The sequence below is a fragment of the Heteronotia binoei genome, chromosome 16, assembly GCF_032191835.1.
Source record: "Heteronotia binoei isolate CCM8104 ecotype False Entrance Well chromosome 16, APGP_CSIRO_Hbin_v1, whole genome shotgun sequence".
In the NCBI taxonomy this organism is placed as follows: Eukaryota; Metazoa; Chordata; class Lepidosauria; order Squamata; family Gekkonidae; genus Heteronotia; species Heteronotia binoei.
This window is the reverse complement of record NC_083238.1, coordinates 15,331,747-15,337,520: the sequence shown is the minus strand read 5'-3', so window position 1 is coordinate 15,337,520 and position 5,774 is coordinate 15,331,747. Positions and strand designations below refer to the sequence as shown.

Genomic DNA, 5,774 nt, shown 5'->3' with positions numbered 1-5,774 from the left:
TAAGCTGCAGCAGGAGAGTTCCTTCATCCAAAGAGGGGTGGGTGAGTTGGAAGCAGAAGGAGAGAATGGGCGTTTTCACACTGACCTTAATCGGCAGCGACGCCCCTCTTCACTGCGCAGGATCTGCGCGGATTTCGCACCAATTGCTGCGGAGCACCCGGAAGAGCCGCAAAGTCCCGCGGTTTTTGCGGTGCAAATGTAAACTGGTTTTTGGCGGTTTACATTTGCGCCGCAAAAGCCGCGGGACTTTGCGGCTCTTCTGGGTGCTCCGCAGCAATTGGTGCGAAATCCACGCAGATCCTGCGCGGTGAAGAGGGGCGTCGCTGCCGATTAAAGTCAGTGCGAAAATGCCCAATGTGTAGTTAGTCACGTCAGGGCTTTTATTTTCTTCATACCATCTTTACTGGGTTTTTTTTTCCTTTTTCACTGTTGCACTAATAATTAAAACCTACTTGTTTGTTCTTGAGCACTTACAATAAACTTATCATTGTCATACTGCCATAATTGGGTCCTCATGCCTCTTTGGTCACAGAGGAAGGTATTTGCTGAGAAGGATGACAGAGGGGTTGGGTGGTGCTCTGGGCCCTCCCAGACAGATCCATACCAGAGTGGTGGCAGCCTGTAGAGGCCTTCCCTGCTTCCTTCCCCTACTAGTGACACTCATATTCAAAGGGTCATGCCTTGCATGTGTGCTATCACCATGCCAAACAGAATGATTCCCCTGTTGATGTTGCCCTTGCGTTTACCAACCAGGTACTTTATGTCAAGTCTCTGTAAAACCTTGGTCAAGTCTGTACTGTACTTTGGTTCAAGCAAAGAGCCTTCTGGGTAAAGCCTTTCTGTATTCCAATGCTGCTAGCTAAACCTCTCCTGAACCCCCCTCCTTTTTCCCTTTGTTATGTAGCCTTGCTTTGAAATGGGAATATGGGAAGCTATAATCTGTGCCTTCTCAGGCTGGGCATCGGGGGAGGTTGGAGCCAAGAGACGCTCAAGGCCAAAGTCGGCCTGAGAATGAAATTGTAACATCAATGTGTGAATGTTCCCTGCATGGTGCCCCTCCCTTAAGAATCCCTTTGAAGTGTACCTTATATGTTGGCATTGTACTGTATGATCTTTAGTCTTTCAATCTGAATCTATCCAAGTACATCCTTATCAATAAACCAGCAACTTTGTTTCAACAACGACTCGTTATTGAATTTGGAGACTTGACACTTTAAGAACAGGAAACCTAGACAACTTCGATTGTGCCCTGGCATCACCAGCCTGCCCCATTAAGCTTCCCGTCTCCTATAATGGGTCAGCAGCATCACTCAGAAAAAACTCCATACTAGAGAAATTCATTCTGTTATGTTCACAGAAGCCTCAGGCAATCTTATCAAGTACTAATGCAACATCCAGTTTCATCAGGCTTCTCTCTTGGTCACTTCCTTTCAAGCATATCATGTACAGACAGCCTTGACAGCAATGGGAATTGTCATTGTTGGTGTGTACAGTATTTGATTATTCAACTGTGAGTGCATGTACCATTTCCAAAGACTCTCCTTCTCTGGTTCAGTGATTCACTCTGGGATTATTAGGAGATGTGGCTGATTCAAAGCTGCAAGATTTCTGACTGGGAAAAGTGCATCTTTATTTGTTAAGAACCCCATCAAAGATCTGGTGACTGCTCTTTCTTTCTTCCATCACCGTAACTGGCCCTAAGCTAAAGAAACAGAAAAACAAGATTGACCTCTTTACTTCCTTGTAAAAGGAAAAGGACATCTAATGGGCTGCACTGCCTACAAAACAGGAGTGCAGGGCTTAAACTAAATGTCATACTCCGCTGGTTATCACTTTCCCCTACCTTAAAAAAAAAAGAAAGAAGAAGCCACAGGAAGCTGTAATCATCAATGGAGCGCTGACAGTAGAGAGGAGCTGCCGAAGTGTTTTTCCTACGCCCATCTTCCTGAAGCGGCTTTTCCTCTCCTTTAAGGAAATGAAACAGATTGCAGATGGGAAAGCAGACTGGTTGAATGAATGCATGGCAGGAAAGGAAAGGGTAAGCAGCACCTCCTCTATTTGATGTGCCCCTTGAGATTGCAGTGTCCTGTGGTTGTTTTCATTTAAAAATATCATCAAGGGAGAGTTACACCATCCCCACACTGTTTGAATCTAGGGTTGCCAATCCCCAGGTGGGGGCAAGGGATTCCCCGGTTTGGAGGCCCTCCTCCCGCTTCAGGGTCGTCAGAAAGCGGGGGGAGGGGAGAGAAACGTCTGCTGGGAACTCTGTTATTCCCTATAGAGATTTATTCCCATAAAAAATCATGGAGAATTGATCCGCGGGTATCTGGGGCTCTGGGGGAGATTTTTTTAGGGGTAGAGGCACCAAATTTTCAGTATAGCATCTAGTGCTTCTTCCCAAAATACCCCCCAAGTTTCAAAAAGATTGGACCAGGGGGTCCAATTCTATGAGCCCCAAAAGAAGGTGCCTCTATCCTTCATTATTTCCTGTGGAAGGAAGGAATTGAAAAGGTCTGCCGTCCCTTTAAATGTGATGGCCAGAACTCCCTTTGGAGTTCAATTATGCTTGTCACAGCCTTGATCTTGGCTCCACCTAATTTCTCCTGGCTCCACCCCCAAAGTCCCCAGATATTTCTTGAATTGGACTTGGCAACCCTATTTGAATCTTACCATTGTTTTGGAATCTACAAATACATCGGACCCCTCTGGTGGACCTCCTGATGGCACCTGGTTTTGGGCCACTGTGTGACACAGACTGTTGGATTGATGAGCCATTGGCCTGATCCAACATGGCTTCTCTTATGTTCTTATATTCTCATAATGCTTAGTATGAAGTGCTCATGAAAACATATCCTCCATCACTTCTTCTTCTTCTCTCACCAGTCCCTACTTCTACAACCTAGGATTGAAAGCAGGGGCTCCAGATGTCCATGTGGCATATGGAGCTGCAAAAGGAAAACTTCTTCCACTAGCAGAGGATACTCATTGGAGCAAGCATAGTATTTGAGCAAAACGAAGTTACCTTTGCATACTTCCTCTTTCATTACTCCACCCATCTATGCTGCATAAGAACATAACATAGGAATATAAGGGAAGCCATGTTGGATCAGACCAATGGCCCATCCAGTCCAACACTCTGTGTCACACAGTGGCCAAAAAAAACCCCCAAGTGCCATCAGGAGGTTCACAAGTGGGGCTAGAAGCCCTTCCACTTTGCCCCCCCCCCCCCAAAAAAGCACCAAGAATACAGAGCATCATTGCCCCAGACATGCTGTGGCTAATAGCTGCTGATGGACCTCTGTTCCATATTTTTATACAATCCCCTCTTGAAGCTGGCTATGCTTGTAGCCTCCACCGCCTCCAGTGGCAGTGAATTCCACATGTTAATCACCCTTTGGGTGAAAAAAGTACTTCCTTTTATCCATTCTAACCCTACTGCTCAGCAATTTCATTGAATGCCCATGAGTTCTTGTATTGTGAGAAAGGAAGAAGTACTTCTTTCTCTGCTTTCTCCATCGCATGAATAATCTTGTAAACCTCTATCTTGTCACCCAGCAGTCGACGTTTCTCCAAGCTAAAGAGCCCCAAGCATTTTAACCTTTCTTCATAGGGAAAGTGTTCCAAACCTTTAATCATTCTAGTTGCACTTTTCTGGACTTTCTCCAATGCTATAATATCCTTTTTGAGGTGCAGCGACCAGAACTGCACACAGTACTCCAAATGAGACCGCACCATCGATTTATACAGGGCATTATGATACTGGCTGATTTGTTTGCAATTTCCTTCCAAGGGTTGGCAATCCCCAAGTGGGGGCAGGGGATCCCCCGGTTTGGAGACCCTCCCCCCGCTTCAGGGTCATCAGAAAGCAGAGGGGGGGGGGAATGTCTGCTGGGAATTCTATTATTCCCTATGGAGACTTATTCCCATAGAAAATAATGGAGAATTGATCTGCGAGTATCTGGGGCTCGTGGGGGCTGTTTTTTGAGGTAGAGACACCAGATTTTCAGTATAGCATCCAGTGCCTCTTCCCAAACTACCCCCCCCCCAAGTTTCAAATAGTTTGGACCGGGGGGGGGCAATTCTATGAGCCCCAAAAGAAAGTGCCCCTATCCTTCATTATTTCTTATGGAAGAAAGGCATTGAAAAGGTGTGCGGTCCTTTTTATGTGATGGCCAGAACTCCCTTTGGAGTTCAATTATGCTTGTCAAAGCCTTACTCATGGCTCCACCCCCAAAGTCTCCTGGCTCCACCCCCAAAGTTCCCAAATATTTCTTGAATTGGACTTGGCAGCCCTAGCCAGTCCACAGTAGGCTGCTTAATCAGGTATGGGAAATTGCTGGAGATTTGGGGAAGGTGCCTGGAGGGAGGATAGAGCTTGGGGAGGGAAGGAAACTGTGGTAGTGAGGGTAGGATGTCATTCTAGCACTATTTTTCCTAGAGACTCCAGGATATATCAGAGAGTCCACTTCCTGAAGGTTCCATTTCCTCCATGGGAACTGATCTCTATAGTCTGGTGAAGATCAGTTCGAATTTCAGAAGAAATGCTGTGAGGCCACAAGGAACATCGCCTTTTTAAAAAGCACAGGGGGCTGCTAGGGGAAGGTGCAGGCAGCAAAAACCTCCTTCCTTTTGCAGTGTATCAAATCCCACTAATTTAAAGGGTGAGATAATTTCCATTTATTCTCCGTTCCCACTGCAGACCCCCAATTTGGCTGTTATGCTGTTCTTGAGGGTCTCCTGTACCCAAGAAGCAGCATTTTGTGGGCTGCAGCAGGAGGGGGAGGTAGGGACATTCAGTTCTGGAAACCAAGCACATTGTATGAGTGGAAAACTTAGTCTGAATCCAATGCTTTGTTTTCATATCTTGTTGACTTTCACCAGGTTTTAAAAGTACTGAAAAATACATGCTAAGGGAGAAACCTGAGTTCTTCAGCTGACTGATTCTATTCCTTCATTCAATTTATAGTGTGTTGGTTTTAAATGTCATTAATTTATATGAGCCATTCCTCACAGAATTTCATACAAGAATCTTGAACGTTTAGGATGCTAAGGAAAACTATATAAAAAAGTCCTTAGCGAATGTTCAGCTTCCCATGTGTTCACTGATAAATTATTCAGCTTGTGGAACTCAGGAAGAAAAGTTAAGTTTTGTAACCGAAGAGAATTTCTGTCACTCCTTATGTAACAGTAAAGAAATGCGGCTGATCCAAGAGAAAAGTTTGTAAGGCTCCATACCTAGACTTAACATTATAGCACTGCAAAGAGTTCCAGTGACGGTATAACAACATAACTTGAGCCATTGTGTAGGCATTGTGGGAAGACTCAGAACAGCGAGGGACGGTGGCTCAGTGGTAGAGCATCTGCTTGGGAAGCAGAAGGTTTCAGGTTCAATCCTTGGCATCTCCAAAAAAGGGTCCAGGCAAATAGGTGTGAAAAACCTCAGCTTGAGACCCTGGAGACCCATGAATGGGGCTGTGGCTCAGTGGTAGAGCATCTGCTTGGAAAGCAGAAGGTCCCAGGTTCAATCCCCGGCATCTCCAAAAAAGGGTCCAGGCAAATAGGTGTGAAAATTCTCAGCTTGAGACCCTGGAGAGCCATGAATGGGGCTGTGGCTCAGTGGTAGAGCATCTGCCTGGGAAGCAGAAGGTCCCAGGTTCAATCCCCGGCATCTCCAAAAAAGGGTCCAGGCAAACAGGTGTGAAAATCCTCAGCTTGAGACCCTGGAGAGCCATGAATGGGGCTGTGGCTCAGTGGTAGAGCATCTGCTTGGGAAG

General features: G+C 45.9%; 1 non-coding gene across 1 annotated transcript; it reads left to right on the top strand.

Moving 5' to 3' along the window:
- The first annotated feature begins 5,468 nt into the window (after positions 1-5,468).
- Positions 5,469-5,540, top strand: TRNAS-GGA (transfer RNA serine (anticodon GGA)). Its single transcript has one exon. It is a non-coding gene; the product is annotated as a tRNA-Ser (tRNA).
- The last annotated feature ends 234 nt before the right edge of the window (positions 5,541-5,774 follow it).